Raw genomic sequence first — 24916 nt, forward strand, 5'->3', positions numbered from 1 at the left:
TTTTACATCGGCCGTGTTTTGACATTATTCTGGTGAAGTTTGAAGCAAATCGAGTAAAAATAAGATGCTGAATTCAAAGCATTTTGAAAACGACACACTTCCTGCAGCCAGTTGGTGGCGCTATAACTTTCAGTCATAATAGTCACATCTATCCGATCGGCATCATACAACGAACAAATCACTGAAGTTTGATCTACATCATACAATGTATGTGGACGTTATTAGGCATTTCCTGGGTCTCATTTTTCGCCATAACTTCATCGCCTCGCCACGGGCAAACCGTTCGACATATCAAAAATATCTTCGCAATTTAGCGTCCCCAATGTCTTGAGATCATGTTCACCGAGTTTGGTGGCAATCGTATGGAAATCCTCAGAGGAGTATATCAAATTCCAGAGCATGCGCTTTTTAAACAGCCCTGAATAGCCGACTTCCTGTTGGGCGGAGCCTAAGACATGCTGCGCGGAAGTTGTTCGGCTCAATGAGTTCTATATGTGTACCGAGTTTCATATGAATACGTGCAAGTATGTGTGAGCTATACATCGTGTTTTCTGACAATTTTCCAGGGGGCGCCGTAGAGCCCCTGTGCCACGCCCGGGTCCCAGCCTCAGCGGCGTCCTAATGGCCGCAGGTTCCAATGTGCGTGCCAATTTTCAAGAGTTTTCGGGCACGTTAAGGCCCCCAAAAGTGCCCGGATAGTCGAAATAAAAAATAAAAAAAATAATAATAATAAAAAATATAGCTGCGAGCAGCGATGACGGGCCCAAGCCGTCAGCATACGCCACCCCGGTGGCATCGATAAAACGGTGCCAAGCGAGCACAAGCATCACAGTAACCCTCTGGCAGTTTGGTTTTAAGGGATACGGCAATTAAAGGGTTAATCCAAACCATCAACTCTGTGAAATACACACACAGAACAACATATAAAACTTTAAATTCTGTGAAAATATATTTTTCATTGGTAGTTGATGTTAGTTAATGCATTTACTAATGCTAACAAATGAGAAATTATTATAGTTACCAAAGCTTTTAATGATTTATAAGCATTTTGTAATGATTTATTTTTCCATTAACTAACATGAATAATTTTTTCTAACACAAATGAATAAAGTAAAAAATATATTGTTAATATTTAATGTTATTTGTGAATTAACCAATGTTAAAAAACAACATTATTTAACTGTTGTTAATTTACATAATTAATAAATATATACCATTTAATGTTTATCAAAATCAATTCCAAAATGTGTTAATATATTATTACATTTTAAAGTTTTATCTTTTGAACATGACTATTTTTCTAATATTAAAAATATTTTGTTCATTGTTAGTTCATTGTAAGTTCATACTATCAATGAAGAATTAACATGCTGTAAAAAATACATTTTTCATTGTTAGTTCATGTTAATTAATGCATTCCCTACTGTTAACAAATGAGACTTAATTATAAAGTGTTATCAAAACCTTTAATGCTTTATAAGCATTTTTTAAGGATTTTATTGAGAAGTTTAAACAGACCCTCTCTCTCTCTCTCTCTCTCTCTCTCTCTCTCTCTATCTATCTCTCGCTCTCTCCCCCTCCACACTCACTGAACTCACAGTCAGTCACTCACCCAGTCACCCACCGCACACATTAGAAGTACAATGACAGGAGATCTCTGATAGTTTTAAAATTTTCTCCTCTGCATAGTGTATTGTAAATTCATGAAATTAATCACATATCTCAGACTGTCTTGTTCTGTGTATGTAATTTTTTATGAAGTGTTTGGAAGCTGCTCTTAAAAGATAAAAAAAAAAAAGTTTTCTCTTTTTTCTGTAACTTTAATAAATTGCCATTAAATCATTGTTCAAGATATCCTAAATCCGTCCGCAATTTAGCATCTTCAGTATTTTGGCATCATGAGAAAAAATGTTTGGTGTGATTTACGTGTTTCTGATTGGAGGAGTATGAATTTGTTTACAGCCCGTTTAAAAAAAAACCCACATTAAAATAAATATAGCCGACTTCCTGTTGGTCGTAGCTAATGACTGTAAATTAGAAAGTTGTCCGGCTTAATAAGAACAATTTATGTACCGAGTTTGGTGTCTGTAGCTATCATTATATATATATAAACATTAATAATTATATACCATTTAATGTTGATCAATATTAATTCCAAAATGTGTTAATATATTATTAAATTTTAAAGTTTATCTTTTGAACATGACTGTTTTTCTAACATTAAAAAGATTAATAAATGCTTTAAAAAAATTGTTCTTTGTTAGTTCATACTATCATGGAAGAATTAACATGCTGTAAAAAAATATTTTTCATTGTTAGTTCAGTTAATTAATGCATTTCCTAATGTTAAGAAATGAGACCTTATTATAAAGTGTTATCAAAATCTTTAATGATTTATAAGCATTTTTTTAAGATTTTAAAAAACAGACCCTCTCTCTTTCTCTCTCTCACCCACTGCCTCAATCCACACAGTCACTCACACAGTCACTGACAGCCCACCCCACCCCCACCCCTCACTCAGCTGCAGTGACAGGGAGCTCTCACTCAGAAGCAGCTCTGATAGTTTTAAAATTTTCTCCTCTGCATAGTGTATTGTAAAATCATGAAATTAATCACATATCGTCAGACTGTATTGTTCTGTGTATGTAATTTTTTATGAAGTGTTTGGAAGCTGCTCTTAAAGGAAAAAAAAAAAAAAGAATTCTCTTTTTTACTGTAACTTTAATAAATTGCCATTAAATCATCGTTCAAGATATCCTAAATCCGTCCGCAATTTAGCATCTTCAGTATTTTGGCATCATGAGAAAAAATGTTTGGTGTGATTTCCGTGTTTCTGTTTGGAGGAGTATGAATTTGTTTACAGCCTGTTTTTTAAAAAAACCCTCATTAAAATAAATATAGCCGACTTCCTGTTGGTCGTAGCTAATGACTGTAAATTAGAAAGTTGTCCGGATTAATAAGAACAATTTATGTACCGAGTTTGGTGTCTGTAGCTAAAACTAACCCCCCCATTTTTGACAAAAGGTGGCGCTATAGAGTGCCTCTTCCACGCCCGTTTATGAGCTTTTTCCAGTGTCTAACTATCATTAATACTGATATGTGTGTTGAGTTTCATGACATTCTAAACATGTTATCTGCCTCAAAATCACCAGAAACGAATTTTCAACTTTGACACGTTGCCATGGCAACATAATTTTAGATATCAATCTTCCCTTCACAGTTTTACATCGGCCGTGTTTTGACATTATTCTGGTGAAGTTTGAAGCAAATCGAGTAAAAATAAGATGCTGAATTCAAAGCATTTTGAAAACGACACACTTCCTGCAGCCAGTTGGTGGCGCTATAACTTTCAGTCATAATAGTCACATCTATCCGATCGGCATCATACAAAGAACAAATCACTGAAGTTTGATCTACATCATACAATGTATGTGGACGTTATTAGGCATTTCCTGGGTCTCATTTTTCGCCATAACTTCATCGCCTCGCCACGGGCAAACCGTTCGACATATCAAAAATATCTTCGCAATTTAGCGTCCCCAATGTCTTGAGATCATGTTCACCGAGTTTGGTGGCAATCGTATGGAAATCCTCAGAGGAGTATATCAAATTCCAGAGCATGCGCTTTTTAAACAGCCCTGAATAGCCGACTTCCTGTTGGGCGGAGCCTATGACATGCTGCGCGGAAGTTGTTCAGCTCAATGAGTTCTATATGTGTACCGAGTTTCATATGAATACGTGCAAGTATGTGTGAGCTATACATCAAGTTTTCTGACAATTTTCCAGGGGGCGCCGTAGAGCCCCTGTGCCACGCCCGGGTCCCAGCCTCAGCGGCGTCCTAATGGCCGCAGGTTCCAATGTGCGTGCCAATTTTCGAGAGTTTTCGGGCACGTTAAGGCCCCCAAAAGTGCCCGGATGATTGAAATAAAAAAAAAAAAAAAAAAATAAAAAAAAAAAATAAAAAAAAATAATAATCCTTAGAAGAACAATAGGGCCCTGCGCCTTACTGGCTTGGGCCCTAATAATAATCCTTAGAAAAACAATAGGGCCCTGCGCCTTACTGGCTTGGGCCCTAATAATAATCCTTAGGGGAACAATAGGGCCCTGCGCCTTACTGGCTTGGGCCCTAATAATCCTTAGAAGAACAATAGGGCCCTGCGCCTTACTGGCTTGGGCCCTAATAATAATCCTTAGAAGAACAATAGGGCCCTGCGCCTTACTGGCTTGGGCCCTAATAATCCTTAGAAGAACAATAGGGCCCTGCGCCTTACTGGCTTGGGCCCTAATAATCAAGTGTGATAATACTATTTTATTTTAAAAAGGGAGTATTACATACACACACAATTATTTTATATTAAAGTTAAAAATAAAATGCTAATATTTTGACACATTATTATTTTTTTAATTGTAATTTTCATCATTTTCAAAGGTGAAATCAGCGAGCTTTTATTTTGGCGGGTTGCCTGCAAGTCAGTTTATGCGCTTCCGGGTTTAGAGCCGCTGATTGAAGAGCGTCAGTGAATGAAATGTCAGTTTTGCTTTGAATTTGAAAACGGCAGCGGCTAGATTATGCTTTCATGAACATTCCGTCATTGTAAGTCTATGGGATTTTTTTGTCTGTTTTTTCATCCGCTGTGTGAACATCGTAGGTCCGATCACTTAGAAAAGATACAGCACTCCTCTCCTCAATGATCCGGTCGATTTAACACCTCATTCATGGGTCTGTGACAAACAGTGAATGAACTTAACTCATCTTTATTTTTCCTGTATTTTCTCTGCAGTCTTTCCGGCTGTTATATTACAGAGAAAGGCTGCTCTGCTCTGAGTTCAGCTTCATGTTAAAGCGATAGTTCACCCAAAAATTAAAACTCTGTCGTCACTTTACTTATCTTCAAATTATTTCCAAACAGCATGACTGTCTTCTCTGAACATAAGAGAAGATATTTAGAGAAATGTTGTTGTCCACACAATAGAAAGCATTGATACCCAAACTTTGGTTGCCAACAATGTCCAAAATATGATCTATTGTGTTTGACAGAAGAAAGAAGGTCATACAGGTCAGGAACAACATGCAGGGTAATCCTTTAATAATCAAAATGTAAATGATCAAACACAATGATTGAGCTGAATGTGCTCAAGACTAATGTATGTTTATCTCGGCTGGATAAAAGAAGCCAGGGTCACACTAGTAGCCTAAAGTTTTGATGGATGATGATTGTCATCAAGGTAAAGATGATTACAGTCACATACAGGATGGTGCATTAGGTGTGTGTTGTGTCTGTTATTTGATGCACAAACGAACCGTGTGTATTTGTGCTCTCGGTGCACTGATCACTATAATATCATATTTCTGCTTGAACACAGCTCAGGATATTCACCTAGTTGAATACACAGAGTTTAATAACGGATGCTCGTGTGTTTTGGAGAAGTTTGTGAGGATCAGTGGTGTTCATGTACATACGGGCATCAGACGCTCAAACAGCTTGTTCTGACAGAGGAAATATTCACTGATGCTGTCGAGCTGCCTTCAGATCGCTGAGTTCAGAGATACATACTTTTACATACTTTGTAGATATTCTATACAACTTTAGTGACATTTTTGTGAAGTATGTTCATGGGATGCTTAAATCTTTCTTGAATTTGCTTTGTTTAAAAACATTACATGAAAATATGAAGGTTTTAGTGAATAGAAAAGTTTGGGCTTGCAGTATTGATTTGGAGAAGAGGGGGTCTTGGAGTAAAAAAGGTTGAGGACCACTGCTTTAGGGAAATGCAGGCATTATTGAACATTATTTTATTATTTTTTAAATAAAAATTTAACTCGATGCAATATAAAGATACATCCCAACCAGCTTTTTTATTTAGGCCTATTTATTTGATATGCATTGTAGGGATGGGCGATATGGCCTAAAATTCATATTGCGATATACATTGCAGCCTCTTGCGATAACGATATATATTGCGATATATAAATTATAGTAGAACCATTTCAGAACAGGTTACATAGACCCTTAGGAAAACCAAACTGCTAAATGTATTTATTTTTTTTTAAGAAATAAAGAAACGTTGTATGTCGTTTTGAGAACATTTATTGTGCAAAAGCAAAACTGTAATTATACAACACAATGTTGCAGATAAATAAAAGAAAATATTTCCTTCTAAAAGGCACTAAACGTAGTTTAAGTCCTTGGTTCTTAAATGCCACCCAAGTTGCAGGGAACAAAAAAACTGGTGTCTTTTTAGTTAAGGAACATACACTGTACTGAAAATACTTCCAGTATTAATTAGGCAAAGAAAATTATTTTGTGTAATGCACAGATACTTTAAATAAAAACATATTTCAAACCTGCAGCCTAAGGTAACACATTTGGTTTTAAACATTGTGTTCTCCTAATGAAATTAAAACTGGTGTCTTGTTAATAAAGGAACGGACACTGTGAATTAGGGATATACTTCCAGTATTAGGCATGGCTATTTTAAATAAAGAAAATTCTTCCAAGTGTAGTGCAGAGATACTTCAAATGAAAACATTATAAAGTGCTAAATGAAAGCACAAAATAAATAAATAACTTCCAGTATAAGGGACATATAAGTCAACTAAAGAATTTTTAAAGTACAAAAGTTTCTTTTACAGTAGTGCCATGTCATATATACAGTAAAAAGTGCAAATGTAGTTTTACTTATTTTCTTAAAGGACACAAAATATGCAAAGAACAGAAAAACTGTCTGGTGTCTTCTCAGTTAAAAAGCAACACAACGAATCCTAAAATCAGGCACTCACTGAGATTGTTTAATATACACCATTTGTTGCCCTAAAGATTATTAGCCAGGAACACAAGCTTGTCCACAGTCTCTGGCTTCAACAGAGACCGGTGGCATGTAACAATGTTGCCACCAAAGCTAAATGCCCTTTCCGAAGGAGCACTTGTGGCCGGGATACAGAGATATTTCTGGGCCAGTCTAGCCACCCTTGGAAAATTAGCTTGGTGCAGCCGCCACCAGTCCAGTGGGTCAGTCTCTCCAACAACCTGCATTGTCTGCAGGTAACTTTTTAGCTCCACTTCGATGGCCTCTCTGTCAGCGAGAGCAGCTGTGCCATCGGAGGCCTTTTTGAAAAAGCTTCCCAGGCTCCGTTTTACCTTCTTTGATAGCCTCTCAACAGCTGCTTCAGCACCATCAGCTGCAGCTTCTGTGCTTGTGTGTGGCAGTGGCTCTCTGACCGTTGCAGCTTGCACCTCCAACAGTGACATAATTTCTGCTACTGCTCTGGTCTTGATGAACTCCTGGCGGTCATCAGCTATATATGCATCCTTAAACCGTGGGTCGACCAAGGAGGCCATATCCAGCAGGTCAACCGTTTTTGGGTCTGAGTACTTCTCGTTTAAGTACTCTAGGATGACTCTTTTCATGTCCTTGGTCAGCTCTGTGTCGTCATCAGCTGCAGCAAGAACAGTGTTGTTGAAAAGATGGAGAACAGGTTTGATGTACGACACACTGACATAATCTTCTCCAGACAGCGCGTCTGTGAATTCCAGCAGTGGGCCGAGGGTCCGTCTTATAGATTCCAAGACATCTGTATCTTGCCAAGTGGGTACCAGGTGTTTGGTTTTCCTGTCTGCTTTCAGTACCTGTGATAGGGCCTTCTCTTGTTCAAGCACCCTCTGGATCATCATCTGGCGTGACCCCCACCTTGTTGGTGTTTCTGTGATGAGCCAATGAAAGGGAAGATGGTGCTCTGCCTGGGCTTTCTTCAACTCTTTTCTTCTTTTCCAAGAGTATGAAAAGGCACTCACAATCTTCTTGCACACGCCAACAGCATGGTCAATTCGGGGGTCTTTCACACTTTTTTCTGTTGACAAATTTGTAAGATATTATTAATTTCATCTATAATCTCTCTCTCCCCACACACACTGAACAACTATCATTACAACTATTGAAATGCTTGATTAAGATTGAATGAACATCACTTAACACAAATGCAACATTAAAATAGCATTGGGTATACAACTGAAGAGAGGCAAATTCTACATCTCTAAACGCAAATGCAACATTACTGTACAGTAATATAGGCAAATATTACAGTATAATGTTAAAATATTATAATTATGCACACACACATATATATATATATATATATATATATATATATATATATATATATATATATATATATATATATTAAAATATTAATATTATGCATATGCACAAAATGTTTTAACCTACCGATGGCGAGGTGCAGCCTGTGTCCAAAACATTGCAGCCTTGTCCAATCATTCAGAGACGCTGCCTTGACCACGTTCGTTCCGTTATCAGTAGTAATGCAAACTTGGCTTTCTTCTTTAAACCCCCATGACTCAAGCGCTTCCTTGAGTCCTTGTGCGATCTCCTCGGCCGTATGTTCAGCGGGGAAGTACGACGTCTGCAAACACCGGCTGCCAAGATTCCAATCATCCGTTATATAGTGGATGGTCAGACTGAGGAAAGGCTCCATGGTACGGCTCGACCACAGGTCCGTTGTAGTAGCAAAGTATTTCAAGTCACACAGCTCTTTTTCAACGTTTTCGCGGAGCTCGGCATACAATTTTGGCATCTCTGTTTCTGTGAAGTATTTGCGGCTTGGCACCTCATATCGTGGATCAATAGCTCTGATCATGGCTTTAAAGCCGCGTCTCTCTACCGTTTCAAAAGGGACCATGTCCTTACACAAGTAAACAGTTATGGCCCTGGTAATTTCAATCCATCGCGGGCTCTTCCTAATATAAGGAGTACCTTTTGGAAATGACTGTTGGATCAGTTCCTGTTTTTTCTGTCCTGCGTTCTTGGTACTGGATTTTGCGGTTGGCTGCATTGCCTGGCAATGCTGGTATTCAACGACATGTTTAGTTTTGAGGTGGTAGAACAGATTAGTCGTGTTACCTCTCTTAGCTGGAACTTTTGCCCCACACACTCTACAGAGTATATTTTGCTGCTGCTCGTCGGACGGCTTAAATCCAAACCAAGTCCAAATAATAGATGTTGCACCAGTCTTTTTCACGAGCTCCTCTGTTTCGCTGACGCTTTCAGCCATGTTTATTCAAGATGACGAATATGATGATGCGTTGCAGCCGGCTGCAGCTCGTTGCTCTAAATTTCGCGGGTAGATTGCGTCATCAACATGCATTATCGCGATAGTGCAATAGAATTAAAATCTCTATTGTAGGCCAATTTTGTATCGTTTATATCGCATATCGTTTATATCGCTCATTACTAATGCATTGTATTATTTATTTATTTTCCACTTGGTAGATCTCGGTAAGTTTGTCATTTGAAAAGTAGATCCCCGCTGAAAAAGTGTGGGCACCCCTGGGATATACACTTATTGTGCCTTCACGTGCTGTCGGAGTAATCGGGAATACGAGTTTCCTAATCGGAAATTGGATGTGAATGGCCTTTCAAGTCATATTTACTACTGGGAAATTCAGAAATAATTTTGATACCAGAGTTTCTGAGTTGGGCGGGTCATAAACTTTAAACATGGTGGAGGGGACAACCATTGCTGCTGTCTGTTCTCACAACAACTACATCCCTTTGTCTGGTCGCTTAAGTACTGTATTTATAGGCTAGATATGAACGATCATTCAAAGCATATTTTATGTTTTATAAGCAGAGAAATAAACATGTATTTGACTGAAATCCCAGGATTGTCAGAAAACTGCATGTATAGCGCGGTGAATGTTTATATGATTGTCAACCAATGGGATGCTACATTTTATTCTTTCCGACATTAAAGCACTTGAACACAACAAGCTCGTAATCACGACTTCATAAGTGGGAAATAGGAAATTTCCGATAGCACGAGAAGGCAGCGTTATAGACCAATGAACAACAAAGTTGAAGAGTATTTCTATCAGAGTAAACAGCACTCCTAAATGCTACTGTTTCCTCTGTCAGGTTTGCACCTCTCTCTCTTAGATTCATCTTTCAGCAATTGATGTTATGTATTTATTATCTCTGACTCTGAATTGGATTCTTATTCTTTAATTATGTAATTAACATGATACATTCTTACCTGACAAATAAACTGTTATTTATTCTTCGCTCTTCTGAAATCATAATGACTAGTAGATCATGTGGAGGCTGATGTTTCCTCAAATCTGTGTCCAGGACAGAACAGACTAAAGGCTCATGGATGAATGGAGCAGTAGCACGTCATCAGAGACCTTTTGATTTCTGTCTATCACTGATTAGCAAGTTGTACTGAAGTGACCAGAACTACACTTTCTGTTCTGATCAAGCAGTAGGCGGCCGACTTAAAGGTGCAGTGTGTAGATTTTAGCAGCATGTAGCGGTTGAGTTTGTGAATTGCAAGCAACGGCTCAGTCCCCCGCTCACCGCTCCCTTTAGAGAAGCTACGGAGGCCGATAAAGGGCTAAGATGTCGTAGTCTGAGACAGCAGAGAGTAGCCAGCAATGAGGTTTCTTTACAGAGGGAAATTAAGGAAGTATATTTACTTAATTATTCAACAAATCGATGTGTTATTGCAAATATTATGGCAAACAGGGTTCGGCTAATGTATGTTTCTGTTGATGTGTGTGTGTGTGTGTCTGTGTGTGAGAGAGAGAGAGTGTGTGTGTCTGTGTGTGAGAGAGAGAGAGAGAGAGTGTGTGTGTGTGTGTGTGTGAGTGTGTGTGTGTGAGTGTGTGCGTGTCTGGCCTTGTGTCTGTGAGTGTGTGTGTGTGTTAGGGCTGAACGATATATCGTTATCGTATCTATATCGAGATATGAACTTTCAAGATATTACTATCGAAAAAAGCAACGATATAGACGATATAGATTTCCCCTCTCCGCGCTCGCCCCGCCCTGCATACAACTCTGGCAGTCACACAACGAACATCAGTTTTACGAGTGCCCTTGAATGCACCGCTGAGGTCCCTATTCGACCGCAAACTTGTATGGTATAGCTCTGGAAATTCAGACACACAGAGAATCAGCTGTTCATCCATTTTGAGTTCGACGCTTGTTTGGATGCCCCGTTTCTATTGGCCGCGCGGGGAAACGTCACAGAGCGCAGCGGCAAAAGTTGAACTATTTTGAACTTTGACCGCGGCGCACGCGCAAGCTCGCCGCTGGTGCGCTCCGCTGCGCGTGCGCTTTGGTCGGCGCAGCAACTAACCGCCCTCGCGCAGCGCAAGCCATTGAAATGAATGGGTTTAATAGCGCAGCGCAGCGCATGCCGCGTCCTGTGTGAAAGGGCCTTGAAAGGGCCTTTACGCCATACGAGTCGACGTCCACCAGTGAGTTCTTAAAAATAAAACTACACTTTCCAAATTTTTTTGTATTATGATGTTTTTATTTTTCTGAGAAATGCTTGGTTTTCACCGAACCCGTAGTCATATCGTATCGTATCGATATCGAGATATCTGGCATGAAAATCGAGATATGAAATTTTGTCCATATCGTTCAGCCGTAGTGTGTGTGTCTGTGAGAGTGTGTGCGTGTGTGTGTCTGTGAGAGTGTGTGTGTGTCTGTGAGTGTGTGTGTGTGTGTGTCTGTGAGAGTGTGTGTGTGTCTGTGAGAGTGTGTGTGTGTCTGTGAGAGTGTGTGTGTGTCTGTGAGAGTGTGTGTGTGTCTGTGAGTGTGTGTGTGTGTGTCTGTGAGAGTGTGTGCGTGTGTGTGTGTGTCTGTGAGAGTGTGTGCGTGTCTGCCCGTGTGTCTGTGAGTTTGTGTGTGTGTGTGTGTGTGTGTGTGTCTGTGAGAGTGTGTGCGTGTCTGTGAGTGTGTGTGTGTGTGTGTGTGTGTGTGTGTCTGTGAGAGTGTGTGCGTGTCTGCCCGTGTGTCTGTGAGTGTGTGTGTGTGTGTCTGTGAGTGTGTGTGTGTGTGTGTGTGCGCGTCTGTGAGAGTGTGTGCGTGTCTGCCCGTGTGTCTGTGTGTGTCTGTGAGAGTGTGTGCGTGTCTGCCCTTGTGTCTGTGAGTGTGTGTGTGTGTCTGTGAGAGTGTGTGCGTGTCTGCCCGTGTGTCTGTGAGTGTGTGTGTGTGTCTGTGAGTGTGTGTGTGTGTGTGTGTGTGTGTGTGTGTCTGTGAGAGTGTGTGCGTGTCTGCCCGTGTGTCTGTGAGTGTGTGTGTGTGTGTGTGTGTCTGTGAGAGTGTGTGCGCGTGTCTGCCCGTGTGTCTGTGAGTGTGTGTGTGTGTGTGTGTGTGTGTGTGTCTGTGAGAGTGTGTGCGTGTCTGCCCGTGTGTCTGTGTGTGTGTGTGTCTGTGAGAGTGTGTGCATGTCTGCCCTTGTGTCTGTGAGTGTGTGTGTGTCTGTGAGAGTGTGTGCGTGTCTGCCCGTGTGTCTGTGAGTGTGTGTGTGTGTCTGTGAGTGTGTGTGTGTGTGTGTGTGTGTCTGTGAGAGTGTGTGCGTGTGCGTGTGTGTGTGTGTGTGTGTCTGTGAGAGTGTGTGCGTGTCTGCCCGTGTGTCTGTGAGTGTGTGTGTGTGTGTGTCTGTGAGAGTGTGTGCGTGTCTGCCCGTGTGTCTGTGAGTGTGTGTGTGTGTGTGTGTGTCTGTGAGAGTGTGTGTGTGTGTCTGTGAGAGTGTGTGCGTGTGTGTCTGCCTGTGTGTGTGTGTGTCTGTGAGAGTGTGTGTGTGTGTGTGTGTGTGTGTGAGAAAGTGACAGTTGAGATTCAAATTCATGAACATTCCTCCATTGTAAGTCTATGGGATTTTTTTTGTCTGCTTTTTCATCCGCTGTGTGAACATCGTAGGTCTGATGACTTAGAAAAGATACAGCACTCCTCTCCTCAATGATCCGGTTGATTTGACACCTCATTCATGGGTCTGTGATGAACAGTGAATGAACTCTGGGGTCGACAATATAATTGGCCCGGTGGCCCGGACGTACTTTTAAAACCGTCAGGGCCACCAGATCGCTCCAACCACTAGCCCGGTGGGGCCAGTAAAAATAATGCCTCGATTAAAAAAAGTCTAATTTCACATTAATTACCTGTGGTTCTGTGTTTTGATTTCTGTTAAATCGTCTCGGTAACCACCGCTAACACGTTACGTGATCCCGACAGCCTTACGCCGGTTTCACACTGCAAGCGTAAGCAGGGCGTAAGCAGCGCGTATTTTTTTCGGCGCCCATGTTAACGGATGAGAGCGTTCACACAGCACGCAGGAGCGGCGCGGCAGCGCGTAGCAGGAGCAGAGCAGGAGCGGCAGTGCCGCGATCGTTTCGGCGCCGAGTCTATTTTTGCTGCGCCGCTTACGCTCAATTAAAGTGACAAAGCATTGATTATGGACAAAATACACACGAAAAAGTGAAATTTTTCCCCAGAATGTAAATTAATGACATCATCTATGTTGTAAATAGAGTATAAACTTCAGTAAAAAAAAAAAACAATAATACTATATATTACAAAAAACTAAATAAAAAAGTTTTTGCTCTAATCACTAAAATTAGTTTAAATAATTTATACTGTTATTTCATCTTAAGTCACTGGTTAATTGTATTAATTATATTATATGTGTTATAACTATATAGTAAGTTGCCGTAAGAACAGGTGTCATGTTGACATCATGATGACGGTACTAGTGCTAATGCAAAGAAGACAATCATGGACGACACTCGTCTAATCGTGGAGGTTGAGAAGCATACAGTTATTTATGATCCTCATAATTTACTACATAAAGACTTGCAGGCGAAGGAAAAATCATGGGAGGAAGTTGCATCAGCACTCGGTGCAGAAAGTAATAACCTTTCTTACTTTTTTGTTTTCAATTTTTAGCATGCCCACGTACGAACAAATTAATAGCTAATTAACTAAATACAATAGACAGAATAAGGTCACACATGCTACATACATCTACGCTGTAGACTACTGTATGTCTATTTCAGACTTAATTCTCGATAAATTGATCATTAAAAAACGTGTCTATTAAGAAGTTTAAGGTTACTTATTACAGACATTTTTTGGATTTTCTATGTTTTTGATGGGTAATGTATGTAAATTTTCTGTTTATAAGATAGATAAAAACTACAAATGATTTTCTTAGTAATGTTTTTTTTTTGTAATGAAATAGGTAATTTATACCATAATTCATATATCAAAATATTAGCATTTAAATTATTCTACACATATATAAAATATGTAAAAACAATTACTGTGCAAGGTTAATGACAACCTCAAAAGCACTGTCAATACTAATGTAATGTTCAGGATAAAGCATTGTGTTGGCCTCAGCCATGCAAATCCAATCAGTAGCCTTTTTGAAGTATTACAATCAGTAAAGAAACAACACTGATGAAATAAAAACATTTATTTAAAAATTGATACTTTTCACACATGTATAAGAAATATAAGATACATACGTATACAATTAAATGTTTCAAGTTTAGGAGGAAGGTAGGCTATTCTTCCTTCATCTTACATTGTGTAAACTGTAGAGTACCCAAAGTCTGCGTCTCATCCTTTTTCGTAGTCTTCTTAACAACATATATAGCGCGATTGCCTTCCTTCTGTCAACAACTCTCACTACACGCAAACAAAGCATAAAAGAAACTTGAAAACAAACTTATATTTCGTAATTTATTAAAAAAATAAATACAGTTTTCCATCTGTAATGTATTTTAAATAGAAATAAAACAAAGCTAACTTATTACCCATTATTGAGAAATCTGTACAAAATCCGCGGTTCAGGTGCGCGCTGCAAACGCTGCCGGTGTGAATGCAAAATGGATACGCGCTGCTTCTACTCTGCTTCCGCCCTGCTTGCGCGCTGCGTACGCCCTGCTTACGCTTGCAGTGTGAAACCGGCGTTACAGATGCAGCGGGTTTATGCGCTCTGTGACGTCTGCAACGCCTTGCTCGCTCCCGCGGTTACGCGCGCAAACTGCACACTGCTGCTCAGCACCTACCTATAGCTACTATTAAGCTAGGCTACATGTTTCTGAAACCCCCATCACCCGGCCAAACGCCGGGTAAAAAAGAGAAGGCAAGGAAGAGAAAATCACCAGAGGAATTGAGGGAAAGCGAAAGGGAATACGAAAAGAAAAGGCAGAGAAAGTTTCAGCCCCAGTGGCGAGACCGCTGGAATTGGCTGGGCTTAGGGGTGTGCGATATGACGATTTTTGATCGTGGACGATAAAAATGTCTCCACGATCTGCTTTTGAATAAATATGGTAGTATCGTGCTACAGCACACATTATGTCAAATACAGTTCTGGTCTCCGTCTCTATATACTGCACAACAGGACATACAGCAGTAGAGTTACTCTGACAGGACACTGCACTTATTCGCGATCGCAAAACTACATTATTTGCACACAAGCCTTGCTGGTTAAATGTTTCATTCGCGCGCTGGTCTGACGTGCGCTTTATCTGAGCGGATACACCTGAAGCACGCGCACTAAAAAGCCTGTCTAACAGCGCCTGATTACTCAACTAACTTATTTTTTGCGCTAATACTGTCAAAACACACAAGGTTTACATACAGACTCAGTTGGTTATGTCTAAAATGAAAGTAAATAGTTAAGAGAGAAACAGATGCGTGCCTGTATATTAGATGCGTGCAGCTCTTAAAGGGACAGGACACTAAACATGCTGTCGACTGTCATTAAAGGGATAGTTCACCCTAAAATTTAATTTCTGTCATTATTTACTCACTCACATGTTGTCGCAAACCACTATTAATTTCTTGTGCTCAACCCAAAAAAAGATATTTTGAAGAATGAGGGTAACCAAACAGTTGCTGGTCCACATTGACTTTGATAGCAGGAAAGAAAAATCCTGTGGAAGTCACTGAGGACCAGCAACTGTTTGGTTTGCCACCTTCTTCAAAATAGCATTTATGTTCAGCAGAAGAAAGAAACTCATTCCGGTTTAAAACAACTTGAGTAAATGATGGTATAAAAATAAAACATTATGACAGAATTGACAGACAGATGACAGAATATTTATTTTTGGGGGAACTATTCATTTAACGTTAACAAAACAACAAAACACAAAGAGAAAAATCACTCACTATTCTTGACTGAAAAACTTTAATACAGTTGCTTTAGGAATCAGTCTATCTAGTGTTTTATTTTTATATTTGTTCATTCAATTTTATTGAATGCTCTGCTAAATACACCTATTGTACCTGAAAATAAAGCACTGTTTGTTTTATTTGTATATTATGTGTATTTGTAATGTGTATCTTTTGTTCTTATTTTTTAATAAGAAAGATAGAATGATGACAAAGATTTTTATCTTCGCCCACTTTGGCCTAAATATCTGCCATGTCTTTTTTTTTTTTTTTGTTACCTTGAAAGGCTTTGTCTTTCTAGTTTGGCTGTAATGCTCAGACAACTTGTAAAACCAACATGACAAAGAATCGTGATAAAATCGTGAATCGTGATATTTCTAAAAAAAAATCGTGATATGATATTTTTCCCATATCGCCCACCCCTAGCTGGGCTACGATCAAGAAAAAAAGAGGTTTACTGTGAGCTCTGCAGATCAATGCCCACATATGCAGACAAGTAAGTTAGAGAAAAGTTAACGTGTATGAAACCTATGGTATGAACATAATATAATGAATTGCTGTGTGACTACGGAGAATGAATCCTATGCAATAGGTTTATTTGCACTTGTTTCATGTTTTTGCACAGTTTTGCTGCACTTTGCACTAAACCTACCTTAAAAAAAATAAACGTTATTCATGTTGTTCAAGCAAACTGTTCTTTTTCGTGATTATTGGGATCAATACCCGACGTGTTGACCTGGGCCAGTGAACTTCAAAAGACACTGGCCCGGAGGGCCAGTGGCAAATTTCCCTTATTGTCTACCCCTGGAACTTAACTCATCTTTAGTTGTTCTCTTTCTCTCTGCAGGCTGAGTAACTGCAGTATTGGAGAGGAAGGCTGTGCTGCTCTGATTTCAGCTCTGAGATCAAACCCCTCACACCTGACTGAACTGGATCTGAACGATAATAAACCAGGAGACTCAGGAGTGAAGCTGCTCTCTGCTCTACTGGAGGATCCACACTGTAAACTACAGAAACTACAGTAAGTGTTATTATATTATTAAACACAAAAACTGTGAAAATACTGTCAAACAAAAACATTTAGTGTTAAAGCGATAGTTCACCCATAAATTAAAACTCTGTCGTCACTTTAATTATCTTCAAATAATTTCAAAACAGCATGACTGTCTTCTCTGAACATAAGAGAAGATATTTAGAGAAATGTTTTTTGTCCACACAATGGAAAGCAATAATACCCAAACTTTGGTTACACTGTAAAAATTTCAGGCCTCCTCAACTCTCCAACAAATTTTCTAGTGACTGATTACATCTACATTTCTCCATCGGCCCAACTGGATTTCTGCTAACTGAATTTGATCAATTGTGGCAACAGTCTGTTATCTGTTGAAATTAAACAACTGCTAACTGTCCAAAAATTAACCCTCTGGGGTCTGAGGTCATTTTGGGACCCTTGAGATGTTGACATGCCCTGATATTTGTGCTTATTTCAGCTTCTTATAACATACTATTGACCAACATGTAATTTTTTTTGTATTCAGCACAAACTGTGCTACAATATTATGTGACCAATATGGATGTACATGTCTGCATTTCTTAGAAAAAAAATATTATGCGTGGTTTGTAAGTTTTGGAAAAAAAAAAGTAGCTGAAATAAGGCCATAAAAGCCACACTAAATCGTCCTGAATAAGACTTTTGTGTAATCATTCTTGTAGGTTAGAATATTTACTTCACAATTATGTGAAAATTATTCAGCTTACTCATTCACAGAAAACAATATATTGATTTAAATTTTTAAAGACATGTTTTGTGATTGAAAGCCAATATGCGAGGGAGTGGTAATGGTCTTGAATATTAAGTGATTTCACCTGAGAGACAAAGGGCCCTCCCCTAAAGCTGCTAATGGCCCATCAGTGTGACTGTCACTTTGAGGCAAGGTGAAATGCTGTGAGGCAACCTGAAGAAACAATTTCAGAGGGCTCCAAGATTTTAATCTATTTTATTGTAATTGCTCTATGTTTAGGAACTATCACTGATTAGCAAGTTGTACTGAAGTGAGCAGAACTACTCTTTCTGTTCTGATCAAGCAGTAGGCGGCCGACTTAAAGGTGCAGTGTGTAGATTTTAGCAGCATGTAGCGGTTGAGTTTGTGAATTGCAAGCAACGGCTCAGTCCCCCGCTCACCGCTCCCTTTAGAGAAGCTACGGAGGCCGATAAAGGGCTAAGATGTCGTAGTCTGAGACAGCAGAGAGTAGCCAGCAATGAGGTTTCTTTACAGAGGGAAATTAAGGAAGTATATTTACTTAATAATTCAACAAATCGATATGTTATTGCAAATATTATTGCAAACAGGGTTCGGCTAATGTATGTTTCTGTTGATGTGTGTGTGTGTGTGTGTGTGTGTGTGTGTCTGTGTGTGAGAGAGAGAGAGTGTGTGTGTGTGTGTGTGTGTGTGTGTGTGTGAGAGAGTGTGTGCATGTGTCTGTGAGTGTGTGTGTGTGTCTGTGTGTGAGAGAGAGAGAGTGTGTGTGTGTGTGTGTGTGTCTGTGAGAGAGAGAGAGAGAGAGTGTGTGCGTGTGTGTGAGAGAGTGTGTGCGTGTGTATGTCTGTGAGAGAGAGAGAGCGAGAGTGTGTGCGTGTGTGTGACAGAGTGTGTGTGTGTGTGTGTCTGTGAGAGAGAGAGAGAGAGAGAGAGTGTGTGTGTGTGTGTGTGTGTGTGTGTGTGTGTGTGAGAGAGAGTGTGTGCGTGTCTGTGAGTGTGTGTGTGTGTGTCTGTGTGTGAGAGAGAGAGAGTGTGTGTGTGTGTGTGTGTGTGTGTCTGTGAGAGAGAGAGAGAGAGAGAGAGTGTGTGCGTGTGTGTGAGAGAGTGTGTGCGTGTGTGTGTCTGTGAGAGAGAGAGAGAGAGAGTGTGTGCGTGTGTGTGTCTGTGAGAGAGAGAGAGAGAGAGTGTGTGCGTGTCTGTGTGTGAGAGAGAGAGTTTTTGAGTTTTTAACAACAACTTTTATTTCTCAGAGCTTCACACTGTAATTGTTACATTCTAATCACATTCTTATCACATATTAATTCTTTCTTCCGTATCCTAATACTTATTGCAATACCAAATCAAAAAACAACATTCCATCCACAACTGTGCAAATAACTTCATTATATCCCCACCTTTGCAAAAAACCTTCATAATCATTAACCAGCTTATAAACCTTAAAATCAATCAGAACTCGACTTTTCACCAAATTTTTAAAAACAGTTTCAACTTTCTGCCCCACTAAACCTTCTAATTTTTTCTTCCTTGAAATATATATAGCTCTTTTAGCTTGTCCAATCAAGAAATTTAGCAATTGACATTTACTTTTTTGTGTCGCTCTATAACATGGACCAAGAATGAAATTCTGAATGGAGAAATTGTCACCAAAATTAGAAAACAATAACTTCAGTATACTAAACAAATTCTCCAATCTTAAACATTCTAAAAAGCAGTGAAAAATCGTTTCCCTTATTTTACAGAAAGGACATTCATCAGACACATTAGAATTGATAACACTCACAAAAGCATTAACAGCAACTGTGCCGTGCAAAATTTTCTATTGAAGATCACCAGTGTGCTTATCTAATGGTGATTTATAAAGAATTCTCCATACAGGTTTAACATCATCTTCCAACCCCAATTTTTCTCTCCACACTGTATCTTTTCGTTCTTTAAGAATTGTTTTGTTTAAGATCTTTACACAGCATTTATATAACACTTTACTTTGAACATCTTGAAAATTCAACTTCTCCAGACCCTCCAAAACCAAAAAAACCCCACTTAAACCCTTTAAATCAGGAGTAATTAAAATTGTTGGAAAAGGATCTGAAGTAGTATAAACCACTTTGCCGTTATAATATTCTTTCAACACCATTTTTTCTTCTACTGTCAACCTTTGCAATAATAACTCTAACACTTTACCAACTTGTCGTACAGAATGAATTCCCAAATGAGAGACCACAGCTTGAGAATTACATAGTTCAGGACCACCAATGTCCATTAAATGATGTAACTTTAATGTTTTGGATGAACACAGTATTTGAGATAATCCTGGTGTGGCTTCACAAGCCACATCCAACCTCGCTCCATGAACAAGAGGTTCCTCAAGCAGCCAGTACAGAGATGTTGTGTTTTGCCTCTGTTTTTTAAAAAGTTGCCAAACACTAAACAGTCCTTTGTAGAATTGAATCGACGTATTAATCTGTAGTTTGCCAAAGTCTGTTAAAAAGAGTCCTGAGTTCAAATTCAATCCACTCACTTGATTAAAGATTATATCAGCCACTTTCCTCCAGACCACATTCTCTGGTCCCATCAAGTATCTCTGTAGAAATAACAATCGAAACGTCGCTCTTCTACTGGCCAGATGTATGAGTCCTTGTCCACCCTTCTCCGTGGGGAGAAACAGTACGCTCTGGGCAATCCAGTGAAATCCACTCCAGAAAAAGTCTACTATAATGGCTTGTAGTTTTGCCAAAAGCCCAATAGGAGGCTCAATACATGTCAATCGATGCCATAACATTGATGCAACCAAATTGTTAATGACTATAACTCTCCCTCTAAATGACATCTTCGGCAAAAGCCACTTCCATTTTTCTAACTTCCCTTTTACTTTTTCTAAAATACCTTCCCAATTTTTTTGTAACATAGAATCATTCCCAAGATAAACTCCCAGATACTTAATTCCATCATTCTTCCAGGACAGGCCTCCTGGTAAATTAGGAGGATCACCATCCCATTTACCACACACCAATGCCTCACTTTTAGACCAGTTTACTTTGGCTGAAGAAATAATGCCAAAATCATCAATAATTTTCTTTAACATCAGTATATCCTTTTGATCTTTAACCATAACAATAATATCATCAGCATAAGCTGATAATTTAACTTTTTCACCTGATTGTGGTATCGACCAGCCTTCAATATTATTTCTAATTTTTACCAACAAAGGTTCAATCGCTAATGCGTACAGCATTCCTGACAACGCACATCCCTGTCTGATCCCTCTTTTAACTTTAAAAGGTGCACACAAACCTCCATTTATCTTCAGCACACTCTCAATGTCCTGATACAAGACCCTGATCATAGCAATAAAACCTGAGCTGAACCCAAACTCCTCCAGTGTACGCCAGAGATAGCCGTGCTCAACCCGATCAAACGCCTTTTCCTGATCTATAGAAATAAGACCAGTATTTAACCCCAATAACCTGGAGACTTCCAAACTATCTCGAATCAAAAATATGTTATCAAAGATAGACCTCTTAGGCACACAGTACGTCTGATCGTGATGAATGACCCGACCAACCACCTCCCTCAGTCTTATTGCCAAAACCTTAGATAAAATTTTCAAATCAGTGCACAGAAGTGAAACGGGTCGCTAATTCTTAATTTCTTTCAGATCGCCCTTCTTTGGCAGCAGGGTTATGACTGCCCTTCTGCAGCTCAGTGGTAGCAAGCCATCAGCCAGACTCTCACTCAGTACTGCAAGCAAATCATTCCCTATTACTGCCCAAAAAGCCTTATAAAAGTCGATAGGGAGGCCATCCATTCCAGGTGCCCTGCCACATTCCATACTCTGCAGTGCAATCTGCAATTCTCCTATGGAAATAGGCCTCTGAAGTTCAACATTCACTTCATTCGGCACTTTTGGCAACCCTTTAAGAAACACATTGACTGGCTCATCCACTTCTGTACTCTCACTCCTATACAATTCTGAATAAAAAGACACCGCCCTTTTTCTAATCTCATTAGGCTCTGTTATGTCTGTTCCAGTCATTGAGTATAGCGAGTGAATATAACGACTTTGACCATTCTTTTTTTCTAGACCAAAGAAGAACTTAGTCGGGCCATCCATCTGCTCAATGCTCTGAAATCGAGAGCGGACCAATGCACCCTGTGCTTTAACACCCAACAGTTCATCTAACTTACTCTTTTTAAATTTGATGAGTTCACTCTGCCCTTGGTTTCCTGTGGATGCTGTAGAATTCTGCAATTCCACAATTTCAATCTCCAGGTTTTTCATTGACCGGGAAATGTCCCTGGAAACATTGACTGTGTACTGCCGGCACAGTTGCTGTATTTCCACTTTACCACAATCCCACCACTGTCGTAAAGATCTATATTCATTCTTTTTCAACCCAAACTTTTTCCAAAAATATGTAAATGTCTCAATAAAAGACTTATCTTGCAACAATAAGACATTAAAGTGCCAATAAGCACTTTTGGGTTTTATATTTGCTATAAAAATATTACATTCAACTAAACAGTGATCAGAAAAACTTACAGGTAAAATCACACATTTCTTTATAACATTAAAATGATGCTTACAACAATAAAATCTGTCAAGTCTAGCCAAAGTAATTAAATTCTCTCTTGCTTGTGCCCATGTGTATTGTCTTTCATTCTTATGCAATATTCTCCAGATATCATAGAGATCGTGTTCAGAAATGAGTTTCAACATTTCATGCTGAGATGCAATATGGGGCTCTTTATGGTTCCTATCTACTTTAGCATCTTCTGTGCAGATAAAGTCTCCTCCCATAAACATATACTCTTCTTGTTCCAAACTAGAAAGAGCATCATTCAGTTTTTTCAAAAAGTAAACCCTCTCAGGACCACACACAGGAGCATACACATTTACAAAAACTAAAACAAATTTTTCAAATTTCGCTCTAACTTTTAATAGTTGCCCTTCAACAATATGTTCAACCTCATATGATAAAGGTTTCATGTGTTTTTGAAACAGAACCGCTACACCACCTCTAGATGAACTTTTATGACTTAAAATAACTTCTCCATCCCATCCCATTTTCCAATCAATCTCATTTTTTGCATCACTATGGGTTTCCTGAACCAACATCACATCATATTTCTTTTGTTTTATTAATTCAAAAAGCTTTGTCCTCTTCCCACTTTCTCGTACTCCATTTACATTGAGTGTACCCAATCTTAGCGAGCTCATAAATGTATGAATAGAGACCAAAACTGGGCAGAGCAACCAAAAAAACAACACAAAAAAAATAAAGAAATCATTCTGTTTCAAATTCATCATTAAGTATATTCATTTTAGTCTTTTGCACCAATTTTTTCAATCTGTAAATCTCTTGATCAGTCAAACTATTTGCACCCTTCTCTTTCATTGACATTTTAGCTGAATTAACAAACAATTCTCGATCCGGGAAATAATCTTCTACTATCACTCCTTTCATTCCCTTAGTTGTTTGTAAGAATTTTCTTATTTTCTCAATCGTATAATCACTTCTAACGGATCTTTTTTGTGAGGCTGAATTCACAGATCCTGAAGAATCACTCCCGCTTTCTGGGGCGGATTGAGACTCATCAACATTGCTCATATCTGATTCCATCTGAATCTCATAATTTACAACATCTTTTCCCGATATTTCATCTCCAGTTTCTTTCCTAACTCTCTTCCCACAGCCTTTTTTCTTCAATTTCCGTTTAATTGCAGGTGTTTTAAACACACTTTCATCTTCTACCATTTCCATATCTTCCTCACCTCCTAATACAACCACTTTAGGATCAGTTGCCTCAAACTCTTTCCTATTTGCCTTTTCATCCTCATTCACGACCTCTTCCAAGTTTTCCTTTTCAACTTCATTAATATTTCTATCTTCCTTTTCTGTGTCAGCACTCGATCCTTCACCAGTTTCTAACTGTCCCTGTTCTTCATTTCTACCCACATTTATCTGCTCCTCACTCTCAATCTCATTTAGAGGCACTACTGAATCAACCTTCTCAGGACAAGCACGAATTATATGCCCCTCTTTCCCACATCCAAAGCACTTCATACTTTCTGACGTTGCATAGATCACATAATCATAATTGTCCACCTTAAATTTCATGGCTAAGCTTAGCTCCTCATTTTCATTTTTTAGAATCATATATGTCTGTCTTCTAAATGAAATCACATGTTTCAGCTGAGGTAACTTACACCCTAAAGCAATCTTCCTGATTTTGGACACAACTTTACCATGTCTCATTAATTCTCTTTCAATCATCTCATCTCTGATGAAAGGCGGTACATTTGAAAGCGTAATCCTTTTCGCCGGCTGGACTAAAGGCATTACCAGGGTAAACGCACTGTTGACAACAATCCCTCTCACCACAACATCATTAACTTTCTCTACACTATTCAAAAAAATCACTACAGCACTATTCATTCTAGCTGCAGACAAAATACTAGAGTATCCAACTACTTCAGCGACTGCAATTGTGCAATCTTCAACAGTACAACGCTCTGCAGTGATGATTTTAATGCCATGCTTCCGCGTTAAGTTATCTAAACTTTGAGACGCCGCCATATCGGCCAGCGTCTCTACTTACTCAATATTGTTCTAGCCAAACAAACGCTTTACACAACCACAGCCGTAATAAAAGATTAGATTAGAAAAAACTCACTCATTCAACGCCACACACTCTTCCGCTCACACGCTCCCCACAGACACTCCGCACATGCGCACGAGAGAGAGAGAGTGTGTGTGTGTGTGTGAGAGAGTGTGTGCGTGTGTCTGTGAGTGTGTGTGTGTGTCTGTGTGTGAGAGAGAGAGAGAGAGAGTGTGTGTGTCTGTGTGTGAGAGAGAGAGAGAGAGAGTGTGTGTGTGTGTGTCTGTGTGTGAGAGAGAGAGAGAGAGAGAGAGAGTGTGTGTGTGTGTGTGTGTGTGAGAGAGTGTGTGCGTGTGTGTGTGTGTGTCTGTGAGAGTGTGTGCGTGTCTGCCCGTGTGTCTGTGAGTGTGTGTGTGTGAGAGAGTGTGTGCGTGTGTGTGTCTGTGAGTGTGTGTGTGTGTGTGTGTGTGTGTGTGTGTGTGTCTGTGAGAGTGTGTGCGTGTCTGCCCTTGTGTCTGTGAGTGTGTGTGTGTGTGTGTGTCTGTGAGAGTGTGTGCGTGTGTGTGTGTCTG

The 24916-nt window shown here is 39.4% G+C and overlaps 1 pseudogene across 1 annotated transcript in view; it reads left to right on the forward strand.

Annotated features, from left to right (window-relative positions):
• Positions 1-24916, forward strand: part of LOC306875291 (NACHT, LRR and PYD domains-containing protein 3-like) — an 87123-nt pseudogene that overhangs the window by 25358 nt on the left and 36849 nt on the right. Inside the window, exons 7-9 of the transcript in view lie at positions 4782-4837; positions 7229-7349; positions 7439-7598. The product of the transcript in view is annotated as an NACHT, LRR and PYD domains-containing protein 3-like (transcript). The remainder of the gene's footprint in view (positions 1-4781; positions 4838-7228; positions 7350-7438; positions 7599-24916) is intronic.

This window comes from Barbus barbus (genome assembly GCF_936440315.1).
Source record: "Barbus barbus genome assembly, chromosome: 9".
In the NCBI taxonomy this organism is placed as follows: domain Eukaryota; kingdom Metazoa; phylum Chordata; class Actinopteri; order Cypriniformes; family Cyprinidae; genus Barbus; species Barbus barbus.